The 17,362-nt window shown below is 36.9% G+C and overlaps 1 long non-coding RNA gene and 1 pseudogene across 2 annotated transcripts; one reads left to right on the top strand and one right to left on the bottom strand.

Moving 5' to 3' along the window:
* The first annotated feature begins 10,370 nt into the window (after positions 1–10,370).
* On the top strand, positions 10,371–12,620 carry LOC148933916 (putative carboxylesterase 1 pseudogene; annotated as a pseudogene). The gene is made up of 2 exons (XR_016130735.1): positions 10,371–11,513; positions 11,892–12,620. The product of XR_016130735.1 is annotated as a putative carboxylesterase 1 pseudogene (transcript).
* A 2,978-nt stretch (positions 12,621–15,598) lies between these two features.
* LOC148933915 (uncharacterized) lies at positions 15,599–16,604 on the bottom strand. The gene is made up of 2 exons (XR_016134558.1): positions 16,382–16,604; positions 15,599–15,832 (listed from the first exon to the last, which is right to left on the bottom strand). It is a non-coding gene; the product is annotated as an uncharacterized LOC148933915 (long non-coding RNA).
* Between the last annotated feature and the right edge of the window lie 758 nt (positions 16,605–17,362).

Below are 17,362 nucleotides of genomic sequence, written 5' to 3'. Positions count from 1 at the left end.
TTACCTTTTAAGAAGGTACAATTACCTTTTTGAGAAGGTAAATGAGAAATATACCTTTTCAATTTACCTTTCTCCCTTGGATATGCTCTTAGACGAAATTATCCAAGATTATTATAGTCCCCTATTGTAGCACTAAATAGTACTCTGTACTCACTTCTCTCTCTCTGTCCCATTGCAAGTAATTAATTTTATTTTATTTTTTGCAAATAACAGCGCATTTTTTCACTCTTAATTACTTTATTGTCTTTTTACCAATCCACGAGTGACTAATTTTATAGATTACTCATAACTTGTACTCCCTCCGTCCTATATAATTTTACACAATTTGACTTGGCACGGGTTTTAAGAAATGTAATAGAAAGTGAGTTGAAAAGGTTGGTGGGATGTGGATCCTACTTTTAAAGTATTGGTTTTATAATAAAATTTGAGTAGAAATGAGTTAGTGGAATATAGGGTCTACTACCAAAAATGGTAAAAGTGAAATGGGTAAAATTATGTGGGACGGACTAAAATGGAAAACTGGGTAAAATTACGTGGGGGGACGGAGGGAGTAGTAGAAATTATTTTAAATTTTACTGTTTCGGATAATAAATTTCTATTCTACCTACTTGCAAGTTGTTAAACTAAATGACGTTAAACATGTGAGTCCCTTTAACCTATAGCTACATGCAAGTTGTTACACTAAATGACGTCAAACATGTGCAATTTGCGCCTCTTTAACCTACATAGGAGTTGTTCGACCTTGTTCTTTTACAAGATCATGTCAAAAAATTATTTCAATGGACAAAAATGGTACTAACTTTCTTGTGCTATGCTAACCACACATTGATGGTCTGATGAGAATGGGTTACCTACCTATGGAAATTTCCTTTAGTGTGGACACATCGGGGACCAGGCGTCCATTCCAACTTTATGTAGGGGAATACATCAAGCCGCACATAAAGATCACCGTTACAAAATTTGCACAATTGCTTATTCTAAAAGTCTATTACAGGAGTTGTGATTTTACATTCATATATGAACCTTTTAGTAAAGTGTTGCAAGCAAAGAGACATTTTATGTGGAATGATAAAAAAATATTCCACGGTCCCTGTTAGAAGTCTACATTTGGCTAGGCATGACTTTTAAAAAATACTATAAAAGAATGTGAGTTATAAAAGTTAGTAAATATAAATTTCACTTTTATATTTTTAGTGATAATAAATTGCGAGTAGAATGTGTTAATAAAATGCGAGGTCTACTTAATATTTATAATAAAAATGAAAGTGAACGCTTATTAATTATGAGACGGAGCAAAATAACAAAAGTGAACTTCGAATAGGGGATGCACGGAAGTATAAGATATTTAATAGCGAAAATGATAAAATATTTTGTTAAAAGAATCATTATTTTTTTTATCTCTATTAGAATACTCATTCATTCCACCTTCTTATTTTAGATTTTGATTAAATTATCTATGCATTCTTTTAGGCAGCATGAGCAAATAATATATATAGACCTTGACAATAAATTATGTTTGACTACAAAATTGACCCCCACGCTTGAAGAGATATGTACGGGTGTCTGATTTAATTACTTGATATGCATTTATATTTCGAGCTTGAATTGTTTAAAAGATTGAATTATAAAGAAAGCAAATAGAATCAATGTAGAAAATCTGAACCCTTGCCAATTAGCAGTTAAAATTAAGGACGGCAATTAATTCAAGACGGATAAAAAAAGAAATTGATGTCAATTAACGGGGGATAAAGAGAGTAATTTTCTCAATTTAAATTAAATTTGCATATACCATACATCAAATTAAAGATAATTTTATATAGATTTTAACGAAATCTCAATCGCATATGTAGGGATCAGACCACTCGGGATTCGCTAATTACCGGGACCTCTTTTATTGATTGGTTCTGAGATGGCTAATCTCAGAGGTACAAGCCAAATACAACCGTGGTATCTTGATTACACACTAAGTACAATGTTACAAACAGAAACCCTAGACTAAGCTTAAGAACTCCTTAGTTCTTGAGAGTCAATCTTTTCTGGTTGTACCTGCACACTTAGTAGCTGAATTAGTCACACAAGAGATTGATCCCGAAGGATCTAAACACAAAAGAGACTAAGTCAGAGAATCAGGCCACGAGTGGCTCTGGTCACAGCAGTGACTGCACTAGGCCTCAGACCTCCCCAATCCTCACAGCAAGTCACAAAGGACAGCACCGTTGAACGAACTCAAACCAGAGATCAGTGGAACCCTAGATCTCACCGGTCAACGCACACCACGACCATCTCACACGCGGACAGACTCTCACAACCCCAGAACACAGCCAAGAACACAAGACCCCTCACCACACACTCCAAGCACTTCGGGATTGGTCACAAACAACAGACCAAACCCTAGAAAGAGAAGGGACCCGAAGAAGTTGCCTAACACTCAATCTACACCAGTGGAACTCTTAGGAACTGAGAATCATCGGTGGAACTGAAAGCTTGAAGAAGAACTCCGGCTAGATTCGCCGGAAACTTAGAGAGAAGGGAGAGAGTTTTTGGACGGTTTCTCAAGAGTCAGAGAGAGAGAAAGAGTATCACACACACAATTGAGAAGACTAACCGGTCTCACTCACTTAACAAACACAACACTCATCCAACGGCTGCAAGCCAAGATCCGCGTGGAGTAGCCAGGTGTTACACATCCAGCCATCCTGGATAAGTAAACAGGCCAGGCTCGATTTGGGCCAATAATTAATCTTATGGGCTCAACAATAATAGCAGCCCAACCGAATAATAATAGAAGCCCAAAGCAAGGAGTCCAATATCCAACATTCTCCACCTTTGGACTACTTCTGGAGAAACAGGGGAGAGCCTTGGTCTACTGCTGCTTCATCATTGCCTACAAGGCATTCCTATCACCAAAGAACACAAAGTTCATTAGATAGAAGATACCAAGTTGCCTAACAAAACACCAGATGGTAAACCAAATAGTTTTGTAGGACTTAAGTTGCCTTGTGACTTCAAAGAGTCAGCAAGGTCTTTACCTCGGGACATGCAATGCACATGCTAACCAAAATCAAAGTGCAATTTTTTGATGCATGACAACAACTTATCCACAGAGAGACATTTAGTACCCATATCAGCAGGGTTATGATCAGTATGCACCTTTTGTAAAAGAACTTCACCTTTTTCCACAACATCTCTAATAAAATGGAACCTAACATCTATATGTTTAGTTCTATCATGGAAAACCGGATTTTTACAAAGTTGAATGGCAGACTGACTATCAGAGAACAACACAGGAGCAGACTTAATAAACTTGAGTTCAGAGAGAACTCCCTTTAACCAGATTGCCTCCTTCATAGCCTCTGTAATGGCTATATACTCTGATTCTGTTGTAGACAGAGCTACAATGTGTTGGAGTTGAGATTTCCAGCTAACACAAGACCTGCAAACCTGAAACACATAGGAAGTTGTGGACTTCCTCTTATCCTTATCATTAGCATAGTTAGAATCAACAAAACCACACAACTCAACACCTTGATCATGCTTAGAAAAACACAAACCATACTTAGAAGTATTTTTCAGGTATCTAAGCAACCACTTAAGAGCTTCCCAATGCACTGGCCCAGGGTTAGACATGTATCTATTCAAGCAAGAAACAGCATAGGCAATATCAGGCCTAGTACTAACCATAAGATACATCACAGAGCCAATAGCATTGGAATAAGGGACCTTTTGCATAGCTTTAACCTCAGATTCAGTTGTAGGACAAAGGTCCTTACTTAGCATAAAATGAGCAGCTAGAGGAACAGAAGCAATTTTAGCACCAAGCATATTAAACTTTTCAAGAATTTTTTGCACATAAGGTTCCTGATGAAGGACTAGAGAAGAGGACTTCCTATCCCTAAAGATATTGATCCCCAAAATCTTTTTAGCATCACCAAGATCTTTCATGTCAAAATTTTCACATAAAGCACTTTGCACATGTTTAATAGACTTAATGCAAGGACCCATAATCAACATATCATCCACATATAACAACAAGAACACAAGCACTTTATCAAGGTTTTTCACATACAAGCAGGCATCAAAGGTACTCCTAATAAAGCCTAACTTCTGCATGCATGTATTAAACTTAATATTCCACTGCCTAGGAGATTGTTTAAGACCATACAGAGCCTTTTTAAGCAAACACACATGATTGGGAAAGTTTGGATCCACAAAACCCTCTGGTTGTTTCATGTATATGGGTTTATCCAAGTCACCATGAAGAAAAGCAGTTTTGACATCCATTTGCTTTAATTCCCAATTAAAATGAGCACATAAGGCAAGCATCACTCTTACAGTAGTAAACTTAACCACATGAGCAAAACTTTCTGTATAATCAATCCCCTCTTGCTGAGTAAAACCTTTGGCAACCAACCTAGCCTTGTACCTCAACCCCTCAATCTCATCTTTCAATTTAAACAGCCACCTGCAATCAACTACAGAGGCACCAGGGGGCAGAGGCACAAGGATCCAAGTATTATTGACAAATAGAGAGTGGATTTCCTCTTGCATAGCTTTAAACCATAAATCCCAGTATTTGGACTTTTGAGCCTGCTTAAAGGTTTGAGGCTCATTTCCATCAGATTCAAACACATTAAAAGCTAGGGCAACTAAATTCACATAAGAACCAAATCTATCAGGGACTTTACCAACCCTTCTTGCTCTATCCCTAGTTAATTGATAATTGTGTAAATCTGGATTATTACTGGGTTGTGGCTCATCATTAAAAACATTTTCATGGTCAGGGTCTTGGTTTTCTAGAGGCTCGGGGGGTATAGGATCTGGGTTGATAGGGGAAGAGTTCCACACCTGCTCCACCTCAGTGGAAGCATCACTGCCCTGGGACTCCACCTCACTTGAGGGCCTCTCCTCAGATTGCTCCACCTCACTAAGAGGTTCACCATCTGAGGATGGAGAAGCAGGGGACCTGGGGACACCACAAGGGAAGTCATCTTCATTGAAGATAAGATCCCTACTGACCACAACCTTGAAACCAGGTTCATCCCTAACCCACACCCTATAACCCTTAACACCATCTGGATAGCCAACAAAAACACCCTTCCTAGACCTTGGATCTAACTTGTCAGTTTTTGAATGAATAAAAGCACTACACCCAAACACCCTTAGATGTGACAGATTGGGTTTTCTACCAGTGAAAACATGCTCAGGGCATCTGCCCTTAAGAGGAACAGAAGGGGATCTATTTATCAAATAACAAGCAGTGTAAAGAGCTTCACCCCAAAATTTTTTGGACAAACCACTTTTGGACAAGAGACACCTAACCTTTTCAAGTAAAGTCCTATTCATCCTTTCAGCAACACCATTTTGCTGAGGGGTGTAAGGAGTAGTTTTATGTCTCCTAATCCCAGATTTTTGACACAAAGAATCCATTTGAGCATTGCAAAACTCAAGGCCATTATCTGTCCTAATGGTCTTGATACATTTTCCAGTTTGATTTTCAATTAAAACTCTCCAATTTGAAAAGGTTTGAAAAACATCAGACTTATGTTTTAAAAGAAAACACCAAACTTTCCTTGAAAAATCATCCACAATGGATAAGAAATACACAGATCCAGAGTGGGTAGTAACAGAGGCAGGGCCCCAAACATCCATATGCAAGTACTCTAAGACATCTTGACTAACATTTTCAGTCACTTAGGGGTGGGAAAAGACACCCTATGCTGTTTTCCCATTACACAAGTTTCACAAAAGGGGACCTCATTTTTGAAATCCAACTCACTCAAAATATCAGAATTTTTCAAAAGTTTTAACCCCTTCTGACTCATGTGCCCAAGTCTATTATGCCAAAGTAAAGCCTTATCCATTTTCACCAGATTTACACTATGATCATAACTAGTTAGAGGCTTAGCAGTACACACATACAGATTACACTTTTTCACAGCTTTAAACAGGCACAGCACACCCTTACAGATCTTCATAGTACCCTGCCCCCACTTACCCTCAAAACCCTCAGATTCAAGACAAGAGCAAGATAGCAGATTGTAATTCAGATCAGGCACATATCTCACATTTTTCAAAGGCAGCAAGTACCCATTCTCAAACTTTAAAAGCACAGTCCCAATGCCAAGAATTTTACACTTCTTGTCATTAGCCATAGACACAAAAGCATTTTCCACAGGTTTGAGAGAAGTAAAAGAATCTTTGAAAGGACATATGGAAAAGTGCATCCAGAATCAATTAGCCAGTCATTTTTGGTAAAGAAACACTCAGAGGAAGAGTTTACAGAAAAAACATCATGGTTCATAAAACAAACACCATCTGCACCATCATCCCTGGCCAGATTTGCAACAGACTCCATCTGGTTATTACCATTTGAATTCTTACCTTTCTTGGGTCTAGTACATTCTGCCTTGTAATGACCCACTTCCCCACAGTTAAAACATTTTCTTTTAAACTTAGGGTCTTTACTTTTAGACCTAGACCTGCCTCTGTTTGACTTCTTACCATTCCCAGAGGAATTACTGCCATCCCCTCTAGATTTAGACCTCCCTCTCACATTCAAAGCCTTAGTTTGAGAAGATTTAGGGTTAAAGTTTTCTTTAAGTTACAATTCTTTTGACTTTAAAGAACTGATTATCATGTCTAGAGGGGCACTATCCCTTCCATACTTTATAGCTGCCTTAACATCACCATAAGTATCAGGGATAGCATTAATCAGGGATACTCATCAATGGTTTTATCTCCAGACCTTTTAATGTCCTGGACCAACTTTTGAAAAATATCAATATTATCATCTATGTCCTTTGAAAGATCCAATTTAAATTTAAAAAGCTTTTCCAGGAGATACATCCTGGAGGACATAGAAGTTTCAGTATAGAGAGTATCCAGCTTAGCTCACATCTCACTGGCAGATTCAATAGCCCCAACCTTTCTAATCACAGAGTCAGAGAGGTTGAGGATAATTGAAGACCTAGCTAACTCATTCATTTCAGCCTTTTTCTCAGCAGACATATTTTCAGGAAGGACCCCTTCAATGTCTTTGAAAACCTTTTACTGAATCAGAACACATTTAACCTTTTGTTTCCATATAACAAAATCATTTTTCCCATTGAAGGGGACAATGCCAACTGGCTGAGTCATTTTGAGAAAGATTTTAACACACACAAAAGAACTCAACACTCCAAGGGCAAAGCAAGCAACTCTGCTTTCACAGATAGTGGATTTAAACAAATAACAGTCAAGGAGTCCACTAGGAACAAAGATGCAGAGATTTTTCATGCAATAATCACAGATGCAGCTAGCAGCAAGCACACCCAAACAGGCAACACAACTCAAGGTGATCCCAGACACACAAATATCAAGTCTAGATGAGTTCCTCCCTATCTGTCACGTGTACCCCAGCAAGAGGATTTCCCAGTTCACAATCACCCAATATATGGGGGCGCAGGGGGTCACTCAAGGCGGTTAAGGCACAGGGTGGATAGGTAATTTACTCAAGACACAGAAACAGAGCTCTGAGATGCACACCTTGAGTAAGAAAAGAAAGATAAGCAAGCAGCGGAAGAAAAGAAATCTATAAGCACCAAGATCATGCAAGAAGACAAGAGCACAGAGCCTAGACCGCGGCCAGCGGTTACTACCAGCAACAAAAGCCCAAGCCTAGGGTTCTAAGAAAGCAGAAAAAGAGAGGTTTAACCAATTTACCAGAGCGGTTACCCTTCATTAAGGTGTAACCGTCTTACCTCAGGGCCTATACCGGAGGCCGAGCTTTACTCTGACGAGCCCACCTCCTTAATTTGCGACCCGGCGCGCCCAAGTGATCCCCCCGTGGCTCTGATACCACTGTAGGGATCAGACCACTCGGGATTCGCTAATTACCGGGACCTCTTTTATTGATTGGTTCTGAGATGGCTAATCTCAGAGGTACAAGCCAAATACAACCGTGGTATCTTGATTACACACTAAGTACAATGTTACAAACAGAAACCCTAGACTAAGCTTAAGAACTCCTTAGTTCTTGAGAGTCAATCTTTTCTGGTTGTACCTGCACACTTAGTAGCTGAATTAGTCACACAAGAGATTGATCCCGAAGGATCTAAACACAAAAGAGACTAAGTCAGAGAATCGGGCCACGAGTGGCTCAGGTCACAGCAGTGACTGCACTAGGCCTCAGACCTCCCCAATCCTCACAGCAAGTCACAAAGGAGAGCACCGTTGAACGAACTCAAACCAGAGATCAGTGGAACCCTAGATCTCACCGGTCAACGCACACCACGACCATCTCACACGCGGACAGACTCTCACAACCCCAGAACACAGCCAAGAACACAAGACCCCTCACCACACACTCCAAGCACTTCGGGATTGGTCACAAACAACAGACCAAACCCTAGAAAGAGAAGGGAACCGAAGAAGTTGCCTAACACTCAATCTACACCAGTGGAACTCTTAGGAACTGAGAATCATCGGTGGAACTGAAAGCTTGAAGAAGAACTCCGGCTAGATTCGCCGGAAACTTAGAGAGAAGGGAGAGAGTTTTTGGACGGTTTCTCAAGAGTCAGAGAGAGAGAAAGAGTATCACACACACAATTGAGAAGACTAACCGGTCTCACTCACTTAACAAACACAACACTCATCCAACGGCTGCAAGCCAAGATCCGCGTGGAGTAGCCAGGTGTCACACATCCAGCCATTCTGGATAAGTAAACGGGCCAGGCTCGATTTGGGCCAATAATTAATCTTATGGGCTCAACAATAATAGCAGCCCAACCGAATAATAATAGAAGCCCAAAGCAAGGAGTCCAATATCCAACAGCATACATTTCGACGAAAATAAAATTGCATGAAAATATATTACGTATTCTCTCCTTCCACGGAAACTGGTTTCTCTCAAATTTTTTACACCATTCTATCCCACTTTTCTCTTTCTCTCCCATTCACCCATTTTTTGTTTCTCTTCTCTGTCTTATTTTACCATTTCTTATTTTACCATTTGCTCATTAAAACTTGTATCGTTCATCCATAAGACTATTTTTGTTGGGTGGATGAAGTACTCCCTCCATCCCAAGGAAGATGATCCCTTCATTGGACGGCACGAGAATTTATGTAACTTTATTTTGTGTGTTAAGTAGAAAGAATAAAGTAAGAGAGAGAGATAATAGAGTAGAGATAAATGTGCTTCTATTTTTAGTAATGGGTCATCTTGATTGTGACAAATCAAAGAAAAGTGAGTCATCTTCAATGGGACGAAGGGGGTATATTTTAATGACTTACAAAGTAATGCTCTTCGTTATATTGTTATGATGTTCTATGTCAATGTACATAATATCCTAAGTTTAATATGTATAATTTCAAAAAAATTGTGATGTTTAATTATGCTTTTTGAATTTGAAAGCAATTGTAGTTTAAGGAAGTATGTTGCATTGGTGTGCAAGAAGATGTATGGAATAACGTTAAACGGGCATTTGGTGTGCTACAATCGCACTGGGCAATAGTGAAAGGCCCGACGCGTTTTTTAGTACATATCCTATAACTCTTATACTTCCTCCGTCCCACATTAAGAGTGTCATTTAGTTATGACACGAGTTTTAAGAAATTGGTGGAGTGTGTAATAAATGAAGTGAGATGGTGGAGTGTGTAATAAATGAAGTGAGTTGGTTGAAGGTGAGTCTCTTTTTGACTTTTCAATTTTTTATTTTTGTTTTGGTTATTTTAATGTAGATAATGGCATTTTGATGAAAAATGGGGTAAAATTGTATGACCAAACATGGAAAATTCTAAATGTGACTCTTACGAACTTTTATGGCAAAATGTGTCTCTTAAACTGGGACGGAGGGAGTATCATGTATGTATCATCATGCTTGACATGACAGTCGAGGATGAAGGTAAATGAGTCACTAATTGGGCGATGAGAACGTTGGACCTAGCTTTGGTGTAGCCCACGAGAGCCGATATCAGGGCGCACCGTCCTCATTCCAAGCTTATTCGTGATTAGGCTTGGCCCGAGGAACAAACCCATGCTCAACTTCATCGAGATATGGTCGAAGAAATGGTCCTGTAACCATTGAATGTATATGTATCTTTCTTTTTTTTAGTTTGTTTCTCGTTATACTTTTGCTGCATTTACTACAATATATGGAGTAGGTTTTAATATTGTGTTTTTAAATCTTTGTTAATTTGATATTTAATTTTTTTATTGACTTAAAAACTTGAATCATGGTGAAAAATGGTAAAATAAGTTGGGGCTGACGTTGTGGGCAAGTGTTGGGACTAAAATTTAAAAGGTAAATGACAGGAAATAGACAGATTTTGGGAGCATGTTCTCATTCACTTGGTCGTAATATAAAATTGAATGAGATTTTTTTGGGGGGGTGTGTGTGCGTGGCCCATCATCATGGAATTGAATATGATGTTCAGTGCCTCAGATTTGGAAAGAGGGATGGCTCATTTTTAAAGGAAATGAAAAAAAGAAGTCATTCTGAGGTGGATTTCTTGATAACTGAGAGAGTTCAATCTGGGCTAAAATGAGTTGAACCGTGCGGGCTTATCCTATATCCTGGCCTTAAAAGATTTAAAAAAACACTCACTAATCATCCTTTCCTTTGCTCTCATCAATATAAATTTATAATGGCAGACGAAATCTTCCTCGACTTCTTCCCTTTGTTCAGAGTCTACAAAAATGGCAGACTCGAGAGGCTTACCGGCGAAGATGCTGTCCCTCCATCCAGCCACTGGAGTCCAATCCAAAGACGTCCAAATCGCGGCGGAGTTCAACCTCAACCTCTCCGCCCGGACTTTCCTCCCACCCAACGCCGATCCTACCAAAAAACTCCCGCTTCTCGTCTACTTCCACGGCGGCGGCTTTGTAGTCGAATCCCCCTTCTCCCCAGTCCACCACAAGCACCTCAATTACTTAGTCGCACAAGCCAACGTCGTCTCCGTCGAGGATTCATGGCGCGCCCTCAAGTGGAGCGCCGAGGGCAAGGAGGAATGGATGAACGAATTCTCCGATCTGAATCGTGTGTAGGGGAAAGCGCGGGCGGGAATATAGCACACAATATCGCCATGTGGGTCGGGTCGGAGAATCCGGAGGGTTTTAAGTTGGAAGGGATGTGTTGGGCTGGTCCCATTATGTGGGAGCCCAACTCAAGTTGGCCCAAAATAAATGGGCATATTTCTTTTTTCCTTAATGCTAATTAGTGTGTGTGTTTAATTAGAAATTGACAGCACATCTTTTGATTTGGGGTAAATCACAAATTAAGACGGTGGAGAAGAAAAAAGAGAGTCAGAGTCAGCTGCTATTATCATCAATTCAGAGTCAGAATTGAGAGATTGAGAGTGGCAACATAACTCCATTTTGTGAAAGGTGAGTGCAGATTTTCAGCTTGGTGCAGTTCTGTTCGAGGCTTCGATCGGGTATTCATCGGTGGTCTGATTGAGCTGAAATTCCGACAGTGGGTAGTCGACTTGAAGATCTTGATATTGTACGGTGCGATTGTTGATCCGTGAACAGTAAGGTCAGATTTTCTGGTGTCGAAATCAGCCCCTATTTTGGTGATTTTCTCATCTTGTTTTGGGTATTTTGCTTAAGATTGTTTTATCAACCTAGTTGGAGTTTATACTTCGTTGTAGAGGTTGGATATTTGATCTTGTAGCAAAAATATATTATAGTGGAGCTTTTGAGTGGACTCTCAAGTCCCGTGGTTTTTCCCTTTTGCTTCGAAAGGGTTTTCCACGTAAAAATCGTTGTCTCAGTTTATATTTCTGCTGATTGTTTGTCTTTGAAATTATCGTGCCACATTGTGTTAGAAATAATTATCGACTTGTGTTATTGGGAGAGAAAGAACACCTTTTGTGCTTCCGCAAGGTTTGGCTGTTTGGTTTCTTCCTAACAGGATGTTCCTGAATTGCCCCGCCTTTGGGAGAGTGGATCTGATTGGGCGCGAAACGGCAGAGGAGTTCAAGAAGAGGGTGGAGTATTCTGAGAAACTGTGGAAATATGTTTGCCCGAGCTTGAGGCATCGGGACGAGGGATGGGTGAACCCGGGTAAGGATCCGAATTTATCGGGTTTGGTTTGCCGGTAGGTGCTGGTTTATGTTGCGGGGGAGGATTACCTCAAGGATAGAGGGTGGTATTATAAGGAGGTGCTGAGCAATTGTGGATGGAAAGGAGAAATCGAGTGTATCGAGGTTGCCGGTGAATTCCATGATTTCAGTGTTAATACTCTAGATAATCAGGTAGGAATGGATATGATAAAAAAAGTGGCTTCCTTTATCAATAACTAAATCTATTATCATGTTAAGTGATATATCGATTGTTATTGTAATTGTAATTGTTATGACTTATGGTGGTGCTTCATGAAAGAATTAATTGGTATATGTATAAGGTTGTGGTGCAAGATGCAAAGCTAACTCATTACTATGACCCTATGAGACTTGTTTGCACTTGTTATTCGATATTAACAGTGCGTTTCACTTTTGATTTTCAAGGAAAGTGCATATGCTCTCGCCTCAGCCTAAAACCATGACTGAAGCGGTTGGGTTAGATTCGATTTTTTTATGATTTAGCTCGATCCATTGGGTTATTAGTTTTAGCTGAAAAGATAATACAGAGTTATTCTTCATTGCGTTTGTTAAAACTTTATATATATATAGTTTTGATTAATTATAAATTAAAACAGCGATAAGTAGTGTATTTCAAGTTATAAATTAAAATAGCAGTAAATTAACTAATTTTCTTTCGGTATTTTATCTTCGCGACTATTATTTATTGTTTAATATTTATTAGAATCATTAGTCAGAATTAATTTAAATATTATCAAATAAAGAATAGATATAATTCATATTGAAACTCGACTATAACAGTATTATCCTCGACCAACAACGAAATATGTGCACCATGAATTAAAGAGTTGCTCGTTACGAATCAGTACACAATAAAAACCATTATCTCAATAATCAGGATTTCTTTTAATAATAATGTTATTTTTAGATGTTTTAATAAAATATTAGTTTTATTTATTTGTAATTTGATTTGATTAAAATTATAATTAAAAATAATACGAAACGAGAATAGGAAAAGTAGGTGACATAGTGCTGAACTGCACTAAATCCTTTATTAATCACTAAATCGTAGATGTCATTAAGCTTCAATATTCATGTATCACCTTGTGTTAATTGTGCCTATATACTCTCGTTCCCCTCCTTAAAAATAGATCACATTTGTTATTTTTGTATATTCCTTTTAAATAGACCAATTTTATTTATGAAATCTTTTTTTCTCTAATGAGATGCGTCTCATTTTCCACTAACAATACATCAATCACTTTTTCTTTCTATCATATTTTCTTACTTTACCAATTGTGCATTAAAATTCATATCTTTTCAAATGTTATTTATTTTTTAGATACAGGGATGGCATTGCACAGGTCTTCAAGATGTAAACACTCATTCTAGCCCCAATTAATTGGTACCAGTGGAGGATCCAATTAAAAACAAGGGGGGACAATTGCATCCCCAAAATCGGAAGTAGCCTAGAGGTAAAATGCTCACTTGTCAAAGTGTTAGTCCCGAGTTCAAATCCTTTAGGTGTAATTTTGGTTCTTTGCATATATTTTTACCTATTCTACTTATATTTTGACTAGTTGACTATAATCATTTATTTATGTTTCTAACCAATATATAGTATTAACTACAACACTTTATTATTTGTCATTTCATTAAATGGGAGTGCATATAATCTTTACTCCTTCCGTTCCACAGTAATAGAGGCGTTTCATTTTGCACACTCATTTTAAAAAAATAATTATAAATAGTTAAAGTGGAGTAAATATAAAGTAAGAGAGAGAATATTATATAAGACTATTCTTTACACTATTGCATCTCTTACTTTACTCTCTCACCACTTTAAATATTTAATATAATTTTTTTTAAAACGAGTGTAGAAAATGATATGTCTTTATTACTATGGAATGGAAGGAGTATTATTTATAATTTTTAATTATACTTATATTTGATTATTTATAGAAAATAGCATCATTTTTTAAAAAAAAATTTAAAAAACGCTTTTTTAAATATTAAAATTTCAAGTAACAATAATCTCTATTTTAAAAATAGTGAACAAATTTCCACCACCACCACCAACAAATTTCCACCACCACCACAAAGTGAAAGGTGACAAATTTTTGGAGACGAACGAAAAAGGAAATAGGTGACAAATTTTCAGGGACGGAGGGAGTAATGATTTTTGTTTTTAGTTCATCTTTTTAGTATTTTTTTAAAAAATAAATAATTAGATTGACATAAATTAGTGTGATTTTGACAAGTAGAGTAATAAGAAAAGACAGATGATGGAGTCCACGGGATTTCGATGTTTTGGTTATGACGCACTTTGAGTCACTTATCAAGGTACTCTTTTTTCCCTTGGGGAGTTTTATTCCATGGGATTTTTTCCTCAAGGGGTTTTAACGAGGCCCGCCCACTCTGGATTTATATGGGTGACTCGAACCGTGTTCGTTCTTCTTTGGGGCTTGCCCCGTGATGCTTGTTGCTTGGTCTTTACCATGATATTTTGTACTAGCCGACTTATGGCTTTTTCCCTTGTACGTCCTCGGGTATGCCCGAGTGTATGATGTTAACGTTGGTTTTGGTTATTTTCAATTTATTTATTCATCAAAAAAAAAAAAGACAGTGGGACTAGAGATATACTGTACTTAATTTCTATGAAGTGTTAAATAAAATATGATCGAAATGAATTGCTGGGGTGTGAGGTTCATTAATAAAAATAATAAAAATGAAATAAAACATACGATGATAAAAAATGATGAAAATATATACTCCCTCCGTTCCACAGTAGTGGAGTCATTTTGACATTTGGGTACATTCCATAGTAGTAGAGTCATTTCTCTTTTTTAGTAAAAGTCAACACAATTCTTCTCATTTACTTTTTCCTCTCTGTTACTCTATTCTCTCTACTTTTTCTCTCTCCTACTTTATTATCATTTTTAATACATTACACACCTTTTTCTTAATTTTCGTGGCGAAAAGAAATGCCTCCACTACTATAGAATGAAGATAGTAGTATAATACTACTCATGACTCATTTAGTGGCAATGGAGGAAATATTTTGTTAGATAATCATAATTTCTATTTATATTAAAATAGTCATTTTCATACATAATTCATTCCACGCTAGAAGATAGCTGTGGGTATTAATATGGTACTTATATACTTCCTCTAGTCCACAATACAAGTCACATTAGTATATGCACAAATTTTTAAAAATGTAATAACAACCAGGTATTAATATGATAATTATATATTCCCTCTATCCCACAATACAAATCACATTTAGCATATGCACAAATTTTTAAAAATATAATAAAAAATAGTGGATTGAAAAAGTTAGTAAAATATAAGGTCCACTTTTTTATATTGGTTTTCTAGTAAAATGTGAGTTTTATAGTAAAATATGAGTGAAGTGAGTTGGTGTTTATGATAAAAGTAAAAAATAACTCTTATTGTGCGATGGAAAGAAATGGCAATATATGACTCTTATTGTCACACCTCAACCCTTACGACGTATACACTTACTATAAATAAATTCAAAATTTTAAAATAAATAATCCATGTGTCAACTACATAAAATCCACATATTAAATCAGGTACATATTTCAAAACATTCTAAACCGTAGTGAGACCCTCTCACCACTCTATATACTATACCATCATCTACATGCAAAAATGATGAGGAAGAGAAGTTGCCAAAATATGTCAGCCGCCGACCCTTATAATAACTGTAACTCACATCAACCCACGAATCATTGATATCTTATTCCTGAAAAATATTAGTGGTTTATATGAGCCACAACTCAGTGTATATAAACCTTACCTTTAATTCCACATACAAATATCAAACACATTCATTCTCCAACATATATCACCGAAAGTAATAAATATCGTAAATAATTTAATATTCATATGCATATGCCTCTCCTGCTTTTTATTATTCTGTGACTGATCAAGCCCAGTATCTGCCCGGGATTTCCATTGTATACGACTCGAAGGTCCCTTTTTATTATTTGACCTTTCCACGAAGGCCCCTCTTTGCATATTTTCTTTGATCCGTAGAACCCAGGGCAACACTGTCACATATCCTCTTTAATCCAACGATTCAAGATATTCTAATGCCATATAAAAACATATTAATTGCATCACTCACATATTCATTGCACCAATCACATATTCATATCACATTTCACAAAATAATTCCAAATAACACAACTATATCAAATTCATATCATATAATCCAAATATTCACTTCACTCTAACACATAACAATCAATCACATAAAATATGTAAAATTAATAGTGTGATTTATACACACCTGGATACGATAGCTTATCTAAATGAGCTCCTGATTCCATCTACTAATCTACCCTCTGCATCTTCAATCTATTTCCATTTGTATAGCTCTCGTTCTCCAACTACTCTTCCATTTTTCTTTCTTTTATTTCATTTTTCTTTTTCTTTTCTTTTTCTTCCAAACTCACTAACTCTCGTTTTTCTCTTTTAACCATCTGATTCTCTCTCATCACAAAACTCCTATTCTAATTGACATTTTATGTATATATATTTTTATTACTCTAGACATATATATTAACTAAATCATTTTAATATTTCCTATATTGAAACGTGGACTTCAAATACCCACTCCACAACTTTACTACTCTATTACGCTATATTTATATAACTACACGTGTGAGTGCATATTTGAGTCCTTATCCCTAAATTTCAATTCTCATATTTCTACACATATATATGGTTAAGTACAAAAATATAAAAATGCATAAAAATACTCCCATGCACAAATCATGCATTATTACACACGCACACACTTAAATTAGCTATTTAAGGTTCACATACACATTCACACTTATACATATATATATATATAACATGCAAATAACCTTATAATTGTACAATAATAAATAAATATATCAATATGCAAATTGATGCATGTTTCATGTTAGAGATGTCACAATTCTTCCCCCTTTTAAGAATTTTGTCCGCAAAATTCATTCCTCTCTATATTAACGTATTTAACGAAATTGCTAACCCGTAAATAGATGTAGATAGTTCTTTCTCATCTTTTCATCTGTTTCCCAAGTCACCTCTTCGACTCCATGATTTCTCCAAACAACTTTTATCATTGGAATATCTTTTCTTCGCAGTTCTTTGATCTGACGGTCTACTATATTGACAGGTTCTTCTATATAACACAAATTCTCAGAAATCTGTATATCAGCATCTTTGAGAACATGTGAATAATCAGATCGATAACATCGAAGCATACTGATGTGGAAAA

This window comes from Salvia hispanica, chromosome 1 (assembly GCF_029641045.1).
Source record: "Salvia hispanica isolate PSC_SH4W2 chromosome 1, Shi_PSC_v1, whole genome shotgun sequence".
Classification (NCBI taxonomy): domain Eukaryota; kingdom Viridiplantae; phylum Streptophyta; class Magnoliopsida; order Lamiales; family Lamiaceae; genus Salvia; species Salvia hispanica.
Note: the sequence above shows the minus strand (reverse complement) of the source record. Positions and strands in the feature narration are given on the sequence as shown.